Source organism: Nicotiana tomentosiformis, chromosome 4 (assembly GCF_000390325.3).
Source record: "Nicotiana tomentosiformis chromosome 4, ASM39032v3, whole genome shotgun sequence".
NCBI classification, from domain to species: Eukaryota; Viridiplantae; Streptophyta; class Magnoliopsida; order Solanales; family Solanaceae; genus Nicotiana; species Nicotiana tomentosiformis.
In genome coordinates, this window is record NC_090815.1 from 132,217,907 (window position 1) to 132,240,742 (window position 22,836).

Genomic DNA, 22,836 nt, shown 5'->3' on the forward strand with positions numbered 1-22,836 from the left:
TCATTAGCGATATTGTAACTCGTATACCGAGATAATATACTATTATTTTTTTGTTGTTCAAAGCTCTTACGTTTGTTTATCAGTGTTTCATTATTATAAGACTAGGATCGAAGACGGATACCTCATTGAAGTTGCCCTCGAGTCTAGAATCATCCCCCTTATTTTCAAGTGGTTTGATAATTTACTACATCTCTTATGTGTTTATTCTACCAATCTTACCATTTGTATTGAATAAATCCACGTATCCTTAAAACTACTAACAAATTTAATTGTTATCCATTTTTAGGGTAAACAGTTTGGCGCCCACCGTGGGACTAAGGATAATAGTGGCAATTTGATACAAATTTCCATAACGCACTCTATTTTACACTTGTTCTGTGAAGTGTCTTTAATTTCAGGTCAAAGTTTAAAATGTCGAACTCCCAATTTGCCCCTCTAAACGTGGATGTTGAGTCCGGTCACCATGGCGAGAACAACAATATGGTACCCAGTAATGAGATGCCCCATGTCGATTCCAACGGAGTTTTGGCCGCGGACCCGATCGACGTTAACTCACATGTGTCCATCAATGCGAATTTGCCTATCGATCCTCATAATAGCATCCGCGGGAGAGTCTGATTGGTAGCCCAAAATACGCACGACGGTAAAGGTGATGGGATCAACTTGCGGGTGATCTTCGAAATGCTATAGGCTCAACAGGTAGCGACAGCCCAGCTGCAGAACCAAATCCACGCCCCCAGCATAGTTGAGCCCGAGCCGGCCCGGGAATTCCCTCGCACAAATGAACCAGTCACGGAGAGTCCAAATGAAGTTGAACCCGGGACTAACCCCGACATCATAAATATTGTCGAGGAGCTGACAAAATAGGTAGAATCGAGAGAAAAGAAAATCGAAGCCAATGACAAAAAGGTGGAAACCTACAGTTCCAGGGTCGACCAAATCCCAGGAGCACCACCGATATTGAAAGGCATGTATTTAAAGAAGTTTTTTCAAAAACCTTTTCATCCCAGCGCAGTTCCGAAGCCAATCCCAAAGAAGTTCCACATACCTTAGATTCCTAAGTACAACGGAACAACTCACCCAAATGAGCATGTGACCTCCTACACGTGCGCCATCAAAGGGAACAACTTGGAGGATGATGAGATTGAGTATGTCCTGCTAAAAACGTTCGGGAAAACGTTGTCAAAGGGATCTATGATATGGTATCATAACTTACCCCATAATTCTATTGACTCGTTTGATATGCTTGCAGACTCCTTCGTGAATGCACACACCGGGGCCATCAAGGTCGAGACCAGAAAGTCAGACCTTTTCAAAGTAAAACAGAGAGATAATGAGATGCTCAGGGAATTCGTGTCCCGGTTTCAAATGGAACGAATGGACCTGCCTCTGGTCGCGGACGATTGGGCCGTTCAGGCATTCACCCAAGGACTCAATACTGGAAGCCCATTGGCTTTACAACAGTTAAAGCAAGATATGATAGAATATCTAGTTGTAACTTGGGCTGACGTACATAATTGGTTTCACTCAAAAATTAAGGTCAAAGTTGATTAGTCTGGAGCCCCTTCCGGGTCCGTTTATCCCATTAGAGCTATTGACAGATCCAAAAGAGACATTGATCATGAACCAAGATCAAATAGGGACTGGTTCAACCATACAATAGAGACCAAAGAAGTAATGGGTCTAGGCGAAACCCTATGAGAAGTTAAAGGAGAAGAAATTGAGGTCAAAGTAGCCGGGGACTCATGAGAAAAAACGGTTTTGACAGGCCTATAGGGCCTAAGGAAGCACCGAAGTTATCAGAGTACAACTTCAACGTCGATGTTGCTTCCATCGTATCTACCATCGGATGCATCAAAGACACCAAGTGGCCTCGACCTTTATAGTCTCATCCATCCCAAAGGGACCCCAACCTAATGTGTAAATATCATGGCACTCACGGCCACAGAACTGAAGATTGCCGACAACTGAGAGAGGAAGTAGCCGGTTATTCAACAACGAACATCTCTGAGAGTTCCTGAGAGATCGAGCCAAAAACCATTTCACGAATAAGCACTCTAATAAGCAGATCGACAAGAGGTACCTCAACACAACATTAACATGATCATCGGTGGAGTAGACGTCCCCCGGGAGGGTGTTAAAGCGCACCAAAGTATCCATCACAAGGGAAAAATGGACTCTAGATTACGTTCCAGAAGGAACCTTATCTTTCAACAAAGAGGACATTGAAGGCATCGTGCAGCCACACAATGATGCACTGGTAATATCGGTACTCATAAATAAAGCTCGAGTTAAGCGTGTGTTAATTAATCAAGGTAGCTCGGCCAATATCATCAGAACGAGAGTCGTAGAGAAGCTGGGTCTACAAGACCAAATTGTGCCTGCAATCCGAGTTCTAAACGAATTCAACATGGCATGTAATACCACTAAAGGGTAGATAACACTACCGGTGAACACCACCGAAACCATTCAGGAAGCAAAGTTCTATGTGATCGAAGGAGATATGAGATATAATGCGTTGTTCGGGAGGCTGCGGATTCACAACATCTGGCCAGTGCCCTCGATACTGCACCATATGTTGAAATTCCTAACATCATGAGGGATTAAAATATTTTACGGAGAATAACCGGCCGTAAATGAGATGTTTGTGGCCGACGAGGTGGTCCCGATATCTATATTTTCGATACCAAAGGGTCCGAGTTCGGTCAACAAGGAAGAGACCAAATAACAATCACCGACGTCGGCCCCGACTGAACCAGAAAGACAGGGGACAGGTGAGGATGACAACGATGGAGTTCCTAAGTCTTTCATAGCCTCCGACGATTCCGACACCACCAAATCAACGGTCGAGGAACTGAAGCAAGTCATATTGATGGAGCACCTGCTTGATCGTAAGGTATACCCGGGCACAGGGTTAAGTCCCTAGCTCAAGAAAAAACTCATTAAGTTCCTTATAGCTAACATAGTTTATTTTGATTGGTCCCACATTGACATGACAGGGATCCCTCCGAAATTAACTACTCAGAAGATGAGCCTAGATCCGAAGTTCTACCCTGGTCAAATAGAAAGTGAGGCCTCAGTCCGAAGTCAAGCATGCATTCATCAAAGATGAGGTATCGAAACTCCTTAAAATAGTATCCATTCGGGAGGTTAAGTACCAAGATTAGTTAGGAAACATAGTGGTAGTCCCTAAAAAGGGAAATAAATTAAAAATGTATGTAGACTACAGAGACTTGAATAAGGCATGCCCCAAGGACTTTTTCCCTCTGCCCAACATCGATCGCATGATCGATACCACTACCGTCCACGAGATCCTCAATTTTATCGATGTCTATTCCGGGTATAACCAAAATTGGATAGACTTGGGCGACCAGAAAAAAATGTACTTCATCACTAAGTGTGGCACCTATTGTTATAATGTAATGTTATGTGGACTAAAAAAACGCCGGTGCCACTTCCTAACGCCTAATAAATTGGATGTTCGAAGAGCAAATAGGAAAATCAATGGAGGTTTATATTAGCGATGTGTTAGTTAAATCCCTGCGAGCAGAGGACCATTTGAAACATTTGCAAGAAGCCTTCAACATATTGAAGAAATACAATATGAAGTTGAACCCAGAGAAATGCGCATTCAGAGTCGGGTCTGGGAAATTTCTCAGATTTATGGTCTCTAACTGGGGAATCGAGATCAATCCATAAAAAATCAAGGCCATCGAGGACATTACCGTGGTGGGCAATGTCAAGGTTGTTCAAAGGTTAATCGAGTCCATAGCCGCTTTGGCCAATTCATTTCAAGGTCCCCCGACAAGAGCCATCGGTTATTATCATTTCAAGAAGAAGAAGAATTTCCCATAGACCTCGGAGTGTTAATAAGCCTTGGAAGAACTCATGTGGTACCTTTCAAGCCCGTATTTGCTTCATACTCCGAAAGCAGATATAATTGTACTTGTACGTAGGGGTATTCAAGTTGGAAGGTATGTAATTTCCTATCTACTATGTTAGCATGACTCTAGGTGATGCCGAAACTAGGTATCCTCAACTGGAAAAATTGGCGCTCGCTTTGCTAAGCGCCTCCAGGCAGTTAAAACTGTATTTTCAATGTCATCTCATATGTGTCGTGACTACTTACCCGTTAAGGAACATAATGCATAAGCCCAAGCTCTCGGGACTGGCCAAATGTGTCGGGTAAATCAGCGGGTAAGATATCGAATATCGACCCCGAACCACCATCAAATCTCAAATTCTAGCGGACTTCGTGGCCGATTTTATGCTGACCCTAATAGCCGAGGTCGAAAAGGAATTGTTGTTGAACTTGGTGACCTCCTTTCGGAAACTGGACCCTTTTTATGTAAGGTTCCTCGAACCCAAAGGGGTCCTGACTTGGCATCGTGTTGAACCACCGACGGGTAATATAGATAGGCAATCTATTAGAACTGTAAAATTGACTAACAACTAGGTCGAGTATGAGGCCATGATTGTAGGTCTCGAACTGGCTAAAAGCCTGGGCGCTGAGGTGATTGAAGCTAAGTGTGATTTCCTTCTTGTGGTGAACCAAGTCAATGGAATGTTCGAAGTCAAAGAAGAAAGAATGCAAAGGTATCTGTATAAACTATAAGTGACGTTACATCGGTTCAAGGAATGGACTTTGCAACATGTACCTCGAGATCAAACATCAAATCGGATGCTATTGCTAACTTAAGATAGTCGGTTGATGATGATGAATTCAACTCGAAAACAATCATACAACTCATGAAATCGGTAGTGAAAGAAGGACACACCGAGATAAACTCGACAAGCTTAACTTGGGACTGGAGAAACAAGTATATAGATTATCTAAAGACCGGAAAACTGTCCTCGGATCCTAAAGAATCTAGAGTTATACGCACGAAGGCGGGCAAGTTTAACTTGTCCGAAGACAATAACCTATTCAGAAGAACGTTCGCTTGCCCGCTCGCCATATGTCTGGGACCGGGAGATACCGAATATGTTTTGAGGGAAGTTCACGAAGGCACATGCGAGAACCATTCGGGTGCCGAATCACTGGTTCGTAAGATAATCAGAGTCGGCTACTACTCGATAGACATGGATAAAGGTGCAAAGGAGCTCGTGCGAAAATGTGATGGATTTCAAAGGCATGCACCGATGCTCCATCAGCCTGGGTAGCTACTACATTCGGTCCTGTCACCCTGGAGATTCATAAAATGGGGAATGAACATCATTGGTCCCCTGCCATAGGCACCCGGTAAGGCTCAATTTATATTCTTTATGACTGAATATTTTTCTAAATGTGGAAGCCCAGGAATTCGAGAAACTCAGGGAGAAAGAAGTTATTGACTTCATTCGGGACCACATAATGTGTCAGTTTGGAATGCCGACCGATATCGCGTGCGACAATGGGAAGCAGTTCATCAACGATATAGTGCTTAAATGTTTCGAGGACCATAAGATCAAAAGGATCATATCGATACCATATCACCCTAGTGGGAACGGGCAGGCAAAATCTATGAACAAAACCATACTCCAAAATATTAAGAAGAGGTTGACTGACGTCGAAGGAAAATGGAAAGAAATTTTGCCCGAAGTCCTGTGGGCACATCGTATGACCTCAAAATCTAGTACCGGGGTCACCCCGTTCTGGTTGGTCTACGACGCCGAAATGCTAATACCGATCAAAGTAGGAGAACCGAGTCTCAGGTTCTGATATGCTACCGAAGAGTCAAATGATGAGGCCATGAGCACGAGCATGAAACTATTGAACGAGAGGCGCTAGGTTGCCCCCGTCCAGTTGGCCCAACAAAAATAACATATCAAAAGGTATTACAATAGGAGAGTCAACCAACGACATTTCAATATTGGGGACTTAATGTTAAGAATAGTGACACTAAACACCCGGAACCCGAACGAAGGTAAGCAGGGACCGAATTGGGAAGGTCCGTATCGAATTATCGAGATCACCGGCAAAGGATCATACAAACTCAAAGAAAGAAACGGTGAGCGACAACAGAACAACTGGAATGTGACCCACGTAAAATGGTACTACTGCTAAGGTATGACCCCATTCATTATTTTATTTACATATACTACAAATTGAACTAACACTTGCAGGCAACGGCCAAAGAATGATGCAGTTATTAGGCATGAAAGCACGCGTTGCATTCTTTTTTCCTTGAACTAGTTTTGTCCCAAATGGGGTTTTTGGCAAGGTTTTTAACGAGGCAATAATAGATCATGCTAACTTAGAATTGAAGACCGGCTATGAACCGGAGTCGAGGGTCACATCAACAGTATCCGAGCCTTCCCTACGATCAGCCTCAAATACTGGGGGCTACCACCCTCGGATAATGATTTTAGAAAGGAAAGAAATTTTGTGCTCAAACAGTATAGGCTCGGTGGATATGATTTATTGTAAGGACCAAACGGTCAAATGAACAGTTCCTACATAGACCACCTAAGCCATAACACAGAGCTTGTACACATTTGCAATCTTGTATGATACGCACAGAAATAAAAGAAAGTTTCTACCTTGCAGATACATATTTTGTCTCCTAAAAACTACTACATTTTGTTCCTTAATGACATCGAGCCCAAGGGCCACCTCTATCCGGATCCAAGAGATCACCCCACTCGGGGACTGTCGTCTAAGGCAAGCTCGGATGGCTCGAGCTATTGAAGCCCGGGGGCACAAAAACCTATTAGACAGTGCCCGAACTTTAAAGGTTGTGACCACTTCACTTGGGGACTGTCGTCGTGGGCAAGCCCGGACGGCTCACGTATCGAAGCCCGGGTTAATAAGCCTATTGGGAAATACCCGAACTTAAAAGGCTACGGCTATCCTAAAAATGGATCGGAGACGTCCGAAACTCGTAATCAAAATATAAGGCCTTCAAAAATTCCAAACTAGTTCAAAGGCTACCCTCGGCAAAATTACAATCTAAAAACTTCTAAGTAAGCACTTTGGGGAAAGCTTCCGGTCATACTAAGCCCCCACTAGTTTTAAGCAACATTACATCGAAAACAAGCCTTGTTCGAACCTCCGAACAAGACCTTGCTACTACATGCTAAGGCATTTGAAATCTTTGCAATCGTAAAGAAAACGCCAAAAGAAACAAACTTGAAAATTTCCAAAGGAAAAAAAGAAAAGCCTTGTATATATATATAAAGATCTTTACAAAGGCCAAACGGCCTCAACAAAATATACAAAAATACAAAAACAAAGAACATCTACAAGGCACCTAACCCTGATCTTCGTCGGAGCCCGCCTCGTCACCGAGACCATCGGAGTCTTCTCCGCCATCGGATACGTAGGAACCCTCAGAGTCTTCCTCGTCCTTAGGATCTGCCAACTTCTTGGCCTCAGCATCTAGCCTCTTAGCATTTTCGATCTCGGCTGATAGGTCGAAACCCCGTGCATGAACTTTCTCGAGAGCCTCTATTCGGGACTACCACTTCACGTATTCGACAGTGACTTTCATGCGGTCCTGGGCTGTCTCAGCACCAGCTCTATATCGGGCCACCATCTACGCAACATCGACCCTAGTTATTTCCACCGCTGACTTAGATATTTTAAGCTCCTTGTCAAGGGTATCCCGTTCAGCAACGGTCGAGCCCAACTGAGACTAAAGGTGTTCAATATTTTAGGATCGGGCCTCAGTTTTCTCCCTCGCCGTTCGAGGTTGGACCTCAATCGAGACCAGCTGCTCCTGGGAAGTCTCCTTTTATGAAGCCAACCGGTCCATTTTGCCCTTCCACTCTTTGGCCATGGCCTTAACCTCGTCCATCTCGGCTCGAAGCTCGTTGATCCGATCAAGATTCTGCTGGAACTTTAGGTTTTGACTGTTAGTCACCATCATAACTTGTCATCACTAACTTCAAAGATCTTTACCTATTCCACCAAAGCAGCATGTTCTTTCTGAGCCGCATAAACTCAACCCGGAGATTCTTGACTTCTCCTTCACGTTGCTCGATGAGAAGCTTATACATGTCCCTCTTCTCAGCAAGCTCTTTGACCTCAGCCTCGAGTTGGCTAAGCACATCCCGGTACTAGATAAAGGTTTCATGGTGGAGCACTGAGGCCTGCAAAATGTGAAAAAAGGCATTAGAGTCATCAAAAGTTGAATTCGAAGATAAAAGAGTGTGATAACACCTTACTCGGTTCAACGCATGTCGTGCTTCATTGAACAAGCATGGCGCATCCACCTCGTTCATTTTTTGCCTGGTCTTCTTTAGTTACCAGGCACCGGAGGTAGCTAGCAACCCCGACAAAGGCTGAAATTACCTGGGCATCCTCCGAAATGGTGATAACAACTGATCACTTCCGGTCGGGATCCATGCTCGAAGTAGGGAACCGGTTGATCAACCTCGAGCTCGAGTTCGGCCCACCGACCTCCAAGGATGAACTTTTCCTCGACACATCTAAGTCACCCAACTCGGAGAAGTCTTTCAGGGCGGTTGAGTCTACACCATCAAATAAGCATCGGAAGGGATCATCCTCTCCATGAACCCCTTCATTGGATCGCTCCTTCATCGATCGGGCTTCATCAAACTTGGACTCTATGAACGAGGGTGATCCTGACATTTATATACACCGGGAGGGGCAGAGCCGACAACTCGATAGGTCTCGACCCTCACCTCTGTACCAGCCTCGTGAACTTGAGGAGGATTAGCCTCTGTTGTTTCCCTCTTGACTACCACATGTTCCTCGGGAACGGATGGCTCACGGCCCACAAAAAGTTCGTCCTCCTCGGGCTCGTCCCTGAGCCAGAAGAGTGAATCCGAGTTAGGCACTCGGGAGCTGAAGCTTTCCTCTGGCATACGAGCCAACCTTCTCCTTGGTTTCTTTTTCTACGAGCTTGGGAAACTTCGAGCCCTCATCATTTTCCTCTCTCAAGTTGTGGCTTTGGGCTACCCCGAAGCAAAAGGATCAACGGGCAGGTCCTCGCCCCCTACCAAGGGCCTAAGATCGATGGTCTTAGGCAATCCTACAAAAAATAAGAGAAGCAATGAGGACATAATGTTGAAAACGAAAGTCTAGTGCTACTTATTCGGAGAGAGGAATCTTAGTGTGAGAACGGGCCTCACATCGACCCTTCGAGAGCTCAAGCCACGAGCGCTCGACATAAGGCATATGCGAACAAATGCCTCTGATCCACTCCTAGAGCAGAGGGATGGAATTTGGGACTCGAGCGATGGCTTCACCACAACGAATACCGACTGGAACAATAAAGATAAGACATAAAGTCGACATTTAAAAGGAAGATATACTTGCGTGTTACGTTCTACTTATAGGGTAATAGCCTCTACTCGGCAGGGATCAAGTCTGCGGTCCTCACCCAGACAAATCGTCCATGCCAGCCTCGGTCCCGGTCCTCGTCGATACTTGAAAATGGGGCTTTGCTGGCTCAGCGTACAAGCTTTATCAGTCCCCTCCAAAAAATTCGGAGACTGTACAAACGGAGTAGATAATCGAAGGTGAACGTACATAAGTCTATTTTGTTCATAGAGAATCGTAGGAGGATCACGATCCTCCACGGCGATGGGTGGATTTGGCTGAGGAATACATCGTACCTCCTACAAAAATCCAAGATAATCGGGTCCATCGGGCCCAATATAAAGGGATAAGTGTAAACATTGATATATACCTCAACATAGGTAGTGATGTCATCATCGGGCCCAAGAATCATTACATCCTTGCTCGCCCAGCTGCAGTCCTTTCGAATTGCAGGAAGAACGACCTCAGTAATGGAGCAGATGTACCGTGACACCACCTCGCATCAAGTTCCTAAATGGCTTGCTCTTCAGTGGAGGCCGCGTCCTCGGTATCTTCCCCACCTTCAGATTCGCTCGAGCTATTGGAATCTTCCTCAAGGAAGTCCAACATTCGAGCCTTGTTTTCCTCCGCCATGGCAATTTCAATCTTGGTCCCAACATCAAAGCCTTGAGCACTGACCTCCTGGAGATCTTCTCTCCGAGCCTACCACTTAGCAAAGAGATTAGCTAACCCTAGGACTCGCCTATTAACTTCGAAATAATTTTGGAAAAGATTATTTGGGGTTGGGAAAGATTAATTGACAAGAACTTGAGGCTTTAACCCTCACTTTATAGATTCTACCTAGGAATAGGATTGAATTACTTGTAGCCGTATCCGGGTATGCTTAATCTCTTAATTATTTTAGGGATAATTCAATTAGGAAGTTTTGTTAGTCTTCGGAAGAAGCTAATATAGAATTATTACTCAAGGCTAACTAATATAAACTCGCTCATATTTGTAAAATCGTAAAATACATTGGATCGTTACTTGAGTGTAAATCCCGATGCATCCACGGTTGTAGCCCTTGATCATTTTACTTGCTTTCTAGGTTAGTTTACTTTTTTGAATTTAGCTAATATTTTCACAACCAAATTCTAAGTGTTTGGCATTGCATAACAAGTGATAATTCTTTTACATTCCTAATTGCCTACATATTGTTCTCTGTGAGATTCGACTCCGACTCATAGTTGAATAAATTATATTGCATGCGACCATGTCCATTTACTTTTTAGTAGTGGATTTGGACGTCATCAAGCAACCGAGCACAAAAGAAATGTTTGCCATAGATGAAGTAATTCTATTATCTTCACTATCATCGACCAAAGGATTGGATTCGAAGGTGGAATGGAATACCAAATAGCAATCACAAACATCAGCCTCGACCCAACTAGGGAATCAGAAGACTGGCGAAGATGATGAATATGGGGTCCCTCGATCCTTCATGGTCCCCGATGATTCCGACGCTACCCAATAAACGGTCGAAGAACTGGAGCACATCACGCTGGTCGAACATCTGCCCGAACGAAAGGTATACATGGGCACAGGGTTAAGTCCCGAGCTCAAGAAATAGCTTATTCAATTTCTTATAGTTAACATGAAATATTTCGCTTGGTCCCATATTGAAATGAGAGGGATCCCACCATAAGTAACTACTCATAGACTAAGCTTGGATCCAAAATTCCATCCGGTAAAGCAAAAACAAAGGCCCCAGTCCGAGGTCAAATATGCCTTCATCAAAGACGAGGTAACCAAATTTCTTAAAATATGATCCATTCGAGAAGTAAAATACCTCGAATGGCTAGCAAATGTTGTGGTAGTCCCTAAAAAGGGAAATAAACTTAGAATGTGTATAGATTATAAAGACCTGAATAAAGCATACCCTAAGGATTCTTTTCCTTTGCCTAATATCGATCGTATGATCGATGCCATGACCGGCACGAAACTCTCAGTTTTCTCGATTCCTACTCCGGGTACAACTAGATACAGATGAACCCGGAGGACCAAGCAAAGACCTCATTCATCACTAATTACGGTACCTACTGTTATAACATAATGCCATTCGGTCTAAAAAATGCTGGTGCAACTTATCAACACCTAGCAAACCGAATGTTCGAAAACAAAATAGGAAAATTAATGAAAGTTTATATTGATGACATGTTAGTTAAGCCCCTGCGAGCAGAGGACCATTTAAAGCATTTGTAGGAAACATTCAACATACTAAGAGAGTACAATATGAAACTCAACCCCGAAAAATATGTATTCGGGGTTGGCTCGGGCAAGTTTCTTGGTTTCATGGTATCCAATCGAGGAATCGAGATTAACCGCGATAAAATCAAAGCTATCGAGGACATCACAGTAGTAGATAATATAAAGGTCGTACAGAGGATAACGGTATGGATAGCCACCCTAGGATGATTCATTTCGAGATCCTCAGATAGGAGCTACCAATTTTTCTCACTACTTAAGAAACAAAGCATCTTTGCATGGACTCCGGAATGCCAGCAGGCTTTGGAGGAGCTGAAGCGGTATTTATCGAGCCCGCCACTTCTTCATACCCCGAAAGTGGACGAACAACTTTACTTGTACTTAGATGTGTTGGAGATAGCGGTAAGCCGAGTCCTGGCCCGAGAAGAACGAAGTACACAATTCCCTATTTATTATGTAGTCGGACATTAGGCGAGGCCGAAACTAGGTATCCACATTTAGAAAAATTAGCGCTTGCTTTAATAAGCGCCTCGAGGAAACTAAAACCATATTTCCAATGTCATCTGATACATGTTGTAACAACTTATCCTCTTCAGAGTATTTTGGAGAAACCCGAGCTTTTAGGTCGGCTGGCTAAATGTGCCATAGAAATCAGCGGGTACAATATTGAGTACCGAGCCCGAACCGCTATCAAATCCCAAATCTTGGCAGATTTTGTGGTTGACTTTACGCTGGCCCTCGTACCCGATATTGAGAAAGAACTATTGATAAAATCGGGTACTTTCTCGAAAGTCTGGACCCTCCTTATGAACGGTGCATCAAACGCAAAGGGGTCCGGACTAGGCATCGTACTAAAATCGCCCACAAGTAATATAATTAGATAGTCTATCAAAACTGCAAAATTGACTAATAATGAGGCCGAGTATGAGACCATGATTGCAGGTCGTGAACTAGCCAGAAGTTTGGGAGCGGAAGTCGTAGAGGCTAAGTGTGATTCCCTCCTCGTAGTCAACCAGGTTAACGGGACCTTCGAGGTCCGAGAAGATCGAATGCAGAGGTACTTGGATAAATTACAGGTGACTCTACATCGATTTAAGGAATGGTCTTTGCAGCACGTACCCCGAGAACAAAACAGCGAGGCCGATGCCCTTGCAAACTTAGGCTTAGCGGTCGAAGATGATGAAATCAACTCGGGGACTATCGTACAACTCATAAGATCAGTGATCGAAGAATGTCACACCGAGATAAACTCCATAAGCCTGACCTGGGATTGGAGAAACAAATATATAGAATACTTCAAGAACGGGAAACTTCCTTCAGATCCAAAGGAATCGAGAGTTTTGCGCATAAAGGCAGCATGGTTCACCCTGTCCGAAGACAATACACTGTTTAGAAAGATGTTCAATGGGCTATTAACAATATGCTTGGGACTAGGAAATACCGATTATATCTGACGTGAAATTCACGAGGGCACTTGTGGAAACCATTCCGGTGCCGATTCGATGGTTCGCAAAGCAATCAGAGCAGGGTATTATTGGACCGATATGGGAAAAGATGCGAGAGAGTTCGTTCGAAAATGCGACAAATGCCAAAAATATGCGCCCATGATTCATCCCGAGGAGCTACTCCACTCGGTCATATCCCTATGGACTTTCATGAAATGGGGGATGGACATCATCGGCCCATTCCCATCGGCCCTAGGTAAAGCTCAGTTTATTTTGTTTATGACTGCTTATTTCTCTAAATGGGTTGCAACATAGGCTTTCGAGAAAGTCAGAGAAAAAGAAATGATATATTTCATTTGGGACCACATCATAAGTCGATTCGGGATGCCATCCGAGATTGTATGTGATAATGGAAAACAATTCATCGGCAGCAAAGTAACTAAATTTCTCGAGGATTACAAGATCAAAAGTATCCTATCAACTCCGTACTATCCCAGCGGAAACAGGCAAGCCAAATCGACCAACAAAACCATCATCGATAATCTTAAGAAGAGATTGACCAACACCAAAGGAAAATGGAGAGAAATACTACCCGAGGTCCTGTGGGCATATCGCACAACATTGAAATCCAGTACCAGAGCAACGCCATTCTCATTAGTCTATGGCGCCGAAGCTTTGATCCCGGTTAAGGTCGGTGAACCTAACATCCAGTTTCGATATTCAACAAAGGAGTAGAATAATAAGACTATGAACACGAGCCTAGAATTATTGGACGATAGACGAGAGGCCGCTCTCGTCTGATTGGACGCCCAAAAACAACGGATCGAAAGATACTATAATCGAAGAACCAATCTTCGATATTTCAAAATCGGGGACTTGGTACTAAGGAAAGTCACCCCCAACACCCGAAATCTGAATGAAGGGAAACTGGGTTCGAACTGGGAAGGACCTTATCAGGTTCTCGAAATCGTCGGAAAGGGATCCTACAAGCTCGGCGTGATAAATGACAAACAACTACCGAGCAATTGAAACATATCACACATAAAATGATACTATTGCTAAGGTACGACCCTCCCGTGTTTATTTGTATTTCGACATTAACCCTTGCAGGTGATCGACCAGAAACATGGATGGATCATTCGGCTCGAAGCCTTTAGGCCTGAAAGCACGCGTTGCACTCTTTTTCCCTTAGAACGGCTTTGTCCCAAATGGGTTTTTCGGCAAGGTTTTTAATGAGGAAACCATTGATCGTGCTAACTTAGAACAATTTAACAGTATCTGAAGCCTCTTTACAATCAACCTCGAATACTGGGGGGGCATTACCCTTGAATATATCAAGTTCAATGCAAGCAAATTACTTCATGGCAACATGGTTTCGATAGGAAATATTGTAAGGGCCAAATGGTCAAGCCATGCCCATGCAGTTTGTTCGAGCCCTGGCACAAAACATGAAAACATGTATAATGACTTATAAAGAGAAATTTCTTCTTTACCGATATTTTATATCCCAGAAAAATTCCTTTATTTGGAGATATATTATGCAAACAAGCCTAAGGGCTACTCTTATTTCGAGTTCGAGCAAGTACTCACTCGACCACTAAGCATAAGGGATATCCTTATTTCGAGTTCGAGCAAATCCTCACTCGACAATAAAGACTAAGGGCTACCCTAACTCGAGTTCGAGCAACCACTCTCACTCGGGGTCTATCTATCGAGCCCAAGGGCTGCCATTAATTCGAGTTCGAGAAATCATTCTCACTCGAATAAAAAGCCTAAGGGCTACTTTAATTCAAGTTCGATCAAATACTCACTCGACTGAAAAGCAAAGGGTTACCTAACTTCGAGTTCGAGCAAACACTCACTCGACCATCAAGCCTAAGGGCTATTCTTATTTCGAGTTCGACCAAATCCTCACTCGACTACAAAGCCTAAGGGATACCCTAACTCGAGTTCGAACAACCATTCTCACTCGGGGACTATCTATCGAGCCCAATGGATGCCATTAATTCGAGTTCGAGAAATCGTTCTCACTCGACTAAAAAGCCTAAGGGCTACTTTAATTCGACTTCGAGCACGCACTCACTCGACTGAAAAGCCTAAGGGTTACCTTACTTCGAGTTCGAGGAAACACTCACTCGACCATTAAGCCAAAGGACTACTCTTATTTTGAGTTTGAGCAAGTCCTCACTCGACCACTAAGCCTAAGGGCTATTCTTATTTCAGGCTCGAGCAAACACTCACTCGACTGAAAAGCCTAGGGGTTACCTTACTTCGAGTTCGAGCAAACACTCACTCGACCATTAAGCCTAAGTGTTACCTTACTTCTAGTTCGAGCAAGTCCTCACTCGACCACTAAGCCTAAGGGCTATTCTTATATCGAATTCGAGCAAATCCTCACTCGACTATAAAGCGTAAGAGCTACCCTAACTCGAGTTCGAGCAACCATTCTCACTCAAGGACTATCTATCGAGCCCAAGGGCTCCCATTAATTCGAGTTTGAGAAATCATTCTCACTCGACTAAAATGCCTAAGGGATACTTTAATTCGAGTTCGAGCAAACACTCACTCGACTAAAAAGCCTAAGGGCTACTTTAATTCGAGTTCGAGCAAACACCACTAGACCATTAAGCCTAAGGGCTACATTACTTCGAGTTCGAGCAAGTCCTCACTCAATCACATGGATATTCTTATTTCGAGTTCGAGCAAACACTCACTCGACTGAAAAGCCAAAGGGTTACCTTACTTCTAGTTCAGGCAAACACTCACTCAACCATTAAGCCTAAGTGTTACCTTACTTCGAGTTTGAGTTCGAGCAAGTCCTCACTCGACCACTAAGCCTAAGGTCTATTCTTATTTTGAGTTCGAGCAAATACTCACTCGACTATAAAGCTTAAGGGCTACCCTAACTCGAGTTCGAGCAACCATTCTCACTCGGGGGCTATCTATCGAGCCCAAGGGCTGCCATTAATTCGAGTTCGAGAAATCATTCTCACTCGACTAAAAAGCCTAAGGGATACTTTAATTCAAGTTCGATCAAACACTCACTCGACTAAAAAGCCTAAAGGCTACTTTAAATCGAGTTCGAGCAAACACCCACTCGACCATTAAGCCTAAGGGCTACATTACTTCAAGTTCGAGTAAACAATCACTCGACCATTAAGCCTAAGGACTATATTAGTTCGAGTTCGAGCAAAACACTCACTTGACCATTAAGCCTAAGGGATACATTACTTCGAGTTCGAGAAAACACTCACTCGACCATTAAGCCTAAAGGATATATTAGTTCGAGTTCGAGCAAATATTCATGAGACCATTAAGCCTAAGGGCTATATTAGTTTGAGTTCGAGAAAACACTCACTCGACCATTAAGCCTAAGGGATACATTAGTTCGAGTTCGAGCAAACACTCACTCGAACGTTAAACCTAAGGGCTACATTACTTTGAGTTAGAGCAAACATTCACTCGACCAGTAAGCCTAAGGGTTATTTTTCACTTCGAGTTGGAGAAATCATTCTCACTCGACCATTAAGCCCAAGGGCCACATTGATTCAAGTTCGAACTATTTCCCCGAACCGGGGACTGCGTATCAAGCTTAAAAGGGCTACTCTATTTTCAAGCTTGAGCAAATCATTTCATTTTACATCTATCCATCGAGCCTAGGGGCCACCTCAGTTCGAATTCAGACATTCACTCGGGGAATACCTAATCATTCAATGCTAAGGCACTTTTGACATTTGTATAAATTAACAAAATGGCAAAAGATTCGGAAGCCATAAAGGGGAAAAGTGCTTTGGTTAAGGTAGGTCACAATTTGGATAAGGGTAACACTCCGTGATCGCATAGAGCAACTGACAACAATCCATTTTTCCCAACTTAACACATTTTGACTTGTTTTCTTCCGTATCTTCTCCAAATGATGTGATACCTGAAATATGCCACTAAACCTCAGAAAATGCCTTAGTTTCTCATCAAAATCATACAAAATCCTAAGTATTAAGAAGAGATAAGTTGGTAAAATACCAACTTATCAAACCCCAAAACTTAAACTATTGCTTGTCCTTAAGCAATTCAAGAAGTGAGAACATCCTTCAATAAAATATCAATTAAGCACAATCGCATACCAAACATCATTTCAAGTCAAAAAGGTTCAAATTAAACACAATCTAGTGACTTTGGTTGGGACCAACAATTAATCTAAAGCATATGAATCACCAACTTCTCACAAATTTCATTTCAATTCAAGTGTTCAAACACCACATTAATCAAAGTGGCAACTAAGTCATGACACTAAAGCTTCAAAATTTGCCTCATTATCGCAAATAATTTTCTTTTGTTCATTCCTCCCAATTGGAGAAGTTCACAACTCAAAATTTTCATGTGCCCTCACACTTAAGAGAGAATACCAACTTATAAATTGCAATTTAAACACACATGGGATATTAAATGGAAAGAATTACTCTCACTCTCACAAAGATATTCAAATGCATAAAAGTAGTGCCATATGCTTGCCCTTCATGTATTTCTCCAACCAAATAGGGCCTTTCGACACATCAGGGGCGGTTTCCTCAACCTTAGTGGTCGGTTGCGAAGAAGAAGGAGCATCTTTCAGGGGAACAGTTTTGGAAGCCTTCTTGATGGATAAAAATGTTTGAAAGTATGAAGGAGAATGAGGAGATAAAATGGTGAGAACTTTCTAAGAAAATCAAGCACACTGGCTTAAGTGAGGGGTAAAAGAAAGGTTGCAATTTGAAGAATGAAGGTAGGAATATTAAAGAATGAAGGAAGGCAATGATATCTTGAAGCATCGAATGTAGAATCTTGGTCAAAAGTAAAAACAATGAACGAAAGAAGGGATATTTTTAGGGGCTTGGCATCGTTTCACATCCAGGAGCGCCTTGCCGACAGTTAACATGCGTTGGGGGGGCATTATGACGCGACTGACGCAACTGACGCAACGTTTCGGTTTCTTTGTCATTTTATGTCGCAGTGTGTTGGAGAAGAGATCAAAGAACTCATGTTGTTCCTTGTCGTTTCCGTAAAACTTGCTCTTCGAAAAACGAGGGGACTATCAGTATGCAGGTTAAACCAGACCCATGAGACAACCCGATTTCTGATAAAATAAATCGAGTAAGGGACGTTATGACAAAGAGCCGAAATCGAGGTAAGGGACTCATCAAGACAAGTTCCGGGGGCACGACGCCTGCCCTCGAGAATATCGAGGTCGTGACCCCGGTATCAGTCTAAATCTTAAAAGATTTCAGAGAGCATTAACGGGCGACCGAACATGATTTACAGGAGGCGGTGATATCCGTGACTGATCGGCTATCGCGGCATGGATCTCGGCACGTACCGACGGAAATCTGGTGATTAGTTAAACGGAAGATTTTTTACTTTTTATGGAATTGTACCTTGAGTAGGACTCCCATACTATATATGGGTGATGTGGTCTGATTATTCATTAGGGACATTGTAACACGCATACCAAGGCAATATACTACTCCCTCTATTTCAATTTAGATGATGTAGTTTGACTTAGCACGGAGTTTAAGAAAAAAAAAGACTTTTGAAACTTGTGGTCTTAAAAGTTTAAGGGGTAAAAGCTTTGTGGGGTCATGACATTTGTGTGGTTATAAAGTCTCTCATTAAGGGTAAAATAGGTAAAATGAAAAGTTTAAAGTTGAATTATTTTCAAATTTAGAAATGTATCATTTATTTTGGAACAGACTAAAAAGGAAAGTGCCCCATCTAATTTGAAACAGAGGGAGTATTATTTTATGTTTTTCAAGGTTGTTACGTTTATTGATCAGTGTTTCATTATTATAAGCCCGAGATCGAAGACGGATACCTCATTAAGGCTGCCCTCGAGTCCAAAATCATCCCCTTTTATTTTTAACCGGTTTGATAATTTATTACATCTATTATCTATTTATTCTAGCAATCTTTACCGTCTGTATTGAATAAATCCATGTATCCTTAAAACCACTTACAAATTTAATTGTTATCCATTTTTATGGTAAATAATAGCAATTCTTTTAACTTGTTTGTTGTTAATTTAAAAAACATTATGAATCGTATTTAATACATTTCACATAGTTTGAATCCTTACCATTCCAACACTATTAGCTAGGGGTGGGCATTCGGTATTTCAGTTCGGTATTTAAAAAACTACGGTTCGGTATTTCGGTATTCGATTATATCAATTGTATATGCCAAATATCGTACCAAAGTAGTTCGGTACAATTAGGTATTTCTTATTTTGGTTCGGTATAGTTTCGATTTGATACATTAGCAGAATATAAGATTACTGGATAGTGGACTGGATAACGGTTTCGGTGTGCTAATTCAACTACAAATTCTAAAACTAAGAGTAATGGATGAAGAAGCACAAGCTCAAAATCAAGAACATTAGCTGATTCTGAAAGTGTACATAGACAAGTTCAACAAAAGATTTAAATCTTTAAAAGAAGAAGATCGTCAAATACATTTATAATTTTTCAACTTAATAAAGTTTGTGATTTATTTAGTCACATTCTTTCTTTGTCTCAATGTCAGCCTCACTATCCGCTTTTCAAGCAACAATAGTACTTTTTATATACTTGTGCTAGCCACAATTACCCTAACGAGGAAGATGACAAATAGAAAGGGTTAGGGAATAGAAAAGGGAAAGGGGGTAAGCAGGTACTTCCGTAAGTCTGCTTGAGCGCTAAGGGATTAGGCAATTAGGGGGCTTGGGGTGTTGGGCTTAGGTTGTTATTGGGCTGAAAAATAAAAATATAGTTGGGCTTGTACATAATTATTTTGGTATTTCGGTATTTTGGTATACCGAAATATCAAAAACTCAATACCGTATACCGTACCGAAATACCGTAATTTTTGTATCGAAATACCGAAAAAATCGTAACCGAAAAATCAAATTAATTCGGTTCGGTTCAGTATTTGATTTTTCGAATTTTATGCACATCCCTACTATTTAGAGAGAAGAGTGGATAAGAATCTAAACCAAGTGAAGTGTATAAAAGATAATTTTCAACAAGTGTTGACATAAGATAATGAGGTCGCACTGCAAGTTTAGTCAATATGAGAAGAGTGAAGTTGAGGTGAGACTAGAAGAAATGTTGTGCCAAAATGCAAACAACTTAGATATTTAGTTTTTTAAGAGAATAAAATGAAATGTTTCTCATACTAATAAAACTGAATAATTGACATGGAAAACTGCTACGAAAATATTATGCGGTAAAAGGACCTAACTAAGTAAAAGGTAAGTTCTACATAACAGTTATAAAATCGATAATGTTATATGTAGTAAAAGCTGGACCTCTAAAATTCAACATATTCGCAAGATGACTGTTGTAGAAATGTGGATGCTAAATATATATGTGATCATACAAGATTAAATAAGATTTAAAATGATCATATTCGTTACAAGTTGCAAGTAGCTTGCATTGAGGTTAAAACGAGAGAAAGTCGATGATTGTACCATATCCTACATCGACCTATAAATATACCCGTTCACAAGTGTGAAACTATGCTAAATAAACATATTAAAAGGGACGGGATATACCTAAAATTACATGAAAAGAAATAGTCTTGAAATACCTACAAAATTCTATGCAGACTTAACTAAAGACATGACATAATGGAAGAAATTGACCCATCATCATCCTTCCTACTTATCCTTTTATCTCTCCCTTTTCTTTTCTCTACCATCTTTCTTTCTTTCTTGGTTTCCTCTTCTTCTTCTTGCCCTTCCTGAGACGAGGGTCTACCTGCATTAGGTAGGGGTAAGGTCTGCGTACAGGCTACCCTTCCCAGACCCCACATGTTGGGATCAAACTGGTTTTGTTGATGATGAAATTGACCCCTAGGTAATATTTACTATTTGGAAATATATATATATATATATATATATATATATATATATATATATATATATATATATATATATATATATATATAAAATTTATTTTTTTATTTTATTTAGTATGATGGTACATGAGTTAAGCTTAAATTAATGCATCAACGAGGATTCATATTAATCAACTCTAATTTGTTTAGGACTGGGTACAATATTAACGTTGAAATGGTGGTATCAACTGAAATATTTGGGATTTTTATAGAATTAGTCGCTCGGACAAAAATATTTATAGTATGCATATTATTCGCTTAGCTTTCTAGGCGATCGGTTATTTAAGTTAATTTATCAAAATATTTGAGAGTGGGGATATCTAGTTTAAATAATTTTATACAAGTGTAGACAATTGACAATACAATAAATTTGACAATATTCATTCAAAATGGACCCCATACTGTGAATGTGTTTGGGTTGGCCTAGGCTCAGCATGGGCCGGCCCGTCTGGCAGTAGACATAAATTGGGTTGATGAGAATCGTCATAATGTCGGGTAAAATTTCTGGTTTCTTTGCCTATCATCGGTGCGGCTGCTAGGGCTTGTTTATTTTGTTTCGAGAAAGAGTGCTGTGTGTTATGGCTTTCCGTTTCGGAGGGTGCGTTGGTTTCAGCTTAATGTTGTCTTTTTTTTCTTTTTTATTTATCCGAGGATTTGATCGATTTTTGTCTTTCTTTTTCTTTTTTGGTTGAGTAGAAAACAATTGGCTGGTGCTGGTGCTGGCCGGGTTTTGCTTGGAGCATCAACAGCACAAATCAGGTTTATAAGTTTTTCTTTTTTATGCAAAATTTTACCTTTTTTTAATATATATTTCGGTATTGATTTTGATTTTGATTTGTTAGGGGATATTGCCAGCAAGCCTCATCCGCTCCAGAATGCACAGTTCGCCGTGGTGGTAAATTGATCACCCAACTTGTTTAATTCTCGCTTCAAATTTCTACTACCATTATTTTTACTAATTTCCGGGTACGCCTACGCCCCATATGAGTATTTAATTTGAAAAATCACATGGAAGTATAAAAGTGTAAGCTTTTGAAACTGAGGAATGTTGATCCCATTAGGTTAGCTCGACGAAAGGAAGAAATCATGCCCCACACAAGTCCTCACATGTCTTATTGTGATTACTGAGGACTTCCGCAGGAATCTATATCTTAAGAAAATTGTTCTTATTTCTATAACCTAATACTGGAAAAGACAAGTAACTTTTATCATGATTTTCAGAGATTTGTCAAATAACACAAATTGAAAAACTGTATCTTTTGTCTTTTAGAGTTTTGGGAATGAAGAGGTTGACCTTATATCTCCTAGAGAAAATTGATAAGTGGCAATGTAACTACTAATGTTGCGTTAATATTTTTTTTGAGAAAGGGCAACAACATGTTGCGTTAATACTTTACAACAAAGAACCTAATATATATATATATATATAGGGAGTTGTCATTTGTTTGGATGAATGGAAAGATAAAGAAAATTAAATAATAACTAACTTTTTTAAAACATTGTACTTCATTTTTTGTTGATTCAAATTAATGATATTATCTCACCCTTTAGATTCTCTAAACTTCCACACCTGTGTTTGTGTTTCTATTACCTCTAAACTTCATTTTTTGGTTTGGATCGCATTATGGACTTCAAATGCATAGTATACAAAGCTAGAACCAATTCCTCTTAAAACGAAAAAAAATGAAAAACAATAGAATTTTACCTCTTGTTTTTATTTTTAATATTTTTTGAAAAGGAGAATTTCACCTCTTATTATCTTGTGTTTTACCTTATTATAGTGTTTAAACAATTCAAAAGAATCTTCCTGGATTTTGAATTTGGTTGACACCCTATACGTTTTCAAAATCATAAGTCCTTAATCTATATTATTATAAAAGCATGAATAAAATATTGGTTTACAAAAATAACCTTTTAATATTAAGCATAATAACTCACAATAAAAGGACACAACTAGAATTCTAGATATTAGCT